Here is a 2,284-nt window from a genome sequence, read left to right on the forward strand (position 1 = left end):
CTATTTGAAGCTGGTTCTCCTGCATCTCAACCTGACAATATCAGTGGCCCCGCATTGGCTAGAAGGTTCCTCAGATGTGGCATTCTAGCTTCAGGCAAAACAGATGAGGGTATGTATATTCTCATTAGTTCCAGGTACCTTATGTAAACCTTTTCCCCATGATGTAAGTAAGGGGATGGTTTGGTGCAGAGCATTAACCTGGTTCAGGTGACATTGTATACATTGTAACCCATAGGAAATTAGGTTGTGCCCTTAAGATATTAGGTTGTGCTGTGCTTAACAGAAAACAGAAGGAAGCGGAGGACACTTGCCAAAGCGTTTATTCCCACTGCTGCATACATATTATTCCAGCAATGTTGTTGATGGTTTACAAGCTGGCATCATATTAGATCATTGTGCTACTTGCCAGTTCTTATCGCTGGTTCATTAGGATGAGATTTGAAACTCGGAGCTGCCACATGCATGGCTTTTTTTCCTACACTGAGATAATCTCATTGTACCAACCCCCCATGTACATCTATATAAAGTGCCATGTGTTGTTAACCTCTGTAACTTCCAAACAATGAAAAGCAGATATACCAGAGTAGACACTCGTGTTTTCACATGAGCTGTACAAGATTGTACACTGAGATATTTTCCATTTTTACTTTCCAATGCTTCTTTTTTTCTCCTTTCTTTTTGTTATGTACGTACAATAAACTCATTTGGAAATAGGGTTGCCAACAAGCCTGGACAAAAATGTCCTGTTCCTTTAACATTGGGTTAATGGGATGTTATTTACCAGGTGATGTTATTTACCTCCGTGCCTTGAAAAGTTTCACCTGCCTATTTCCACACAATAAGTCTCTGTTAAAGGGGCAGGAACTCTGTCTCCTCTCCAAACCAGTTCCAACCTATTCCTTATTTTAAAGGCAGGTGAGTCTTGGCTGAGGAAGAGTAGTTTTCTCTCACAAGAACATAAGAAAGGCCAAGCTGGATCAGACCAAGGCCCATCAAGTGCAGCAGTCTGCTCACACAGTGGCCAACCAGGTGCCTCTAGGAAGCCCACAAACAAGACAACTGCAGCAGCATTATCCTGCCTGCGTACCAAAGCACCTAATATAATAGGCATGCTCCTCTGATCCTGGAGAGAACTGGGATGCATAATGACTACTATCCATTTTTACTAGTAGGCAAGAATACCCATCTCCTCCATGAACATGTCCACTCCCCTCTTAAAGCCTTCCAAGTTGGCAGCCATCACCACATCCTGGGGCAAGGAGTTCCACAGCCTCTAAGAATAAGAAGTAATTTGGGAAATGATTACATTGTTAGTATGATTTCTGGAAAACTTAGACTATATAACAATGTATAAGTCTTTAAAATAAATTACAGGGTTATCCATAGGTAACATGGACAAATCACATCAAAGCAACATTAATTTCTTTCTGTAACATGATAGGTAGTTTTGCAGAAAGGGGAAATGAAGAGGGCATATCTTCCAAAGCACTTTTGACGCTGCATTAGGAATGCTACTAACATCAAGGGAAAAGTGCAATAATTTTGAACCCCAATCTTCAAGCTGTTTAGCAATGATTGCCACTTGCAGGGATTCCTGATTTGTTCATCTTATTGCAGAAAGAGTGTATGATGGTAGCATGCATCTTTTTCAGTTGTGTAGAATTAATTTTCAATAGACAGTAACAACCACTATCAATGGAACAGATCCTTGATGTCCAGAAGCTAAGGTGATGGGTGTTCCTGATGCAGGTGACACACTGAAATTGATAAAGCTTTGATTGTTTGCTTGATACTCACAAGATCCATTGGTGGTTTGTCAAACAATTCACAAGGTACATGCATCGTAATGAAGAGACTGAGCTATGAATCAAGTCAGATTTTATCTGTGCTGCAAAGTCACTAGATGGCCTTTAGCAAACCACTCTCATTTTCAGCCTCAGCGTCCCTTCCGAAATATTGGGTTAATAATGCTAACCAGCCTTCCATGGTTGTTGCAAGCATAACAAAAATATGTTTTATGTGGCATGAACACTCAAAAGTAAATGCTAAGTATTAGTAGTAGTAGTAGCAAGAAGTCTTTATGAAGGTTTTGTCAATTTCCTTATTATTTATTCATGCTACTTTGGATTCTGCTCTTCAGTCATGAGAGGAAGAACAAAGTGTGTAAGATGGAAGCTTACAGAACTGAAGCACAGTGACATCTTCAACTCTCTAAAGCAGGGGTGGGGAACCTTTTTCCTGCCAAGCGCCATTTGCATATTTATAACATTATTCCAGGGCCATA

Source organism: Euleptes europaea, chromosome 1 (genome assembly GCF_029931775.1).
Source record: "Euleptes europaea isolate rEulEur1 chromosome 1, rEulEur1.hap1, whole genome shotgun sequence".
NCBI lineage: Eukaryota > Metazoa > Chordata > Lepidosauria > Squamata > Sphaerodactylidae > Euleptes > Euleptes europaea.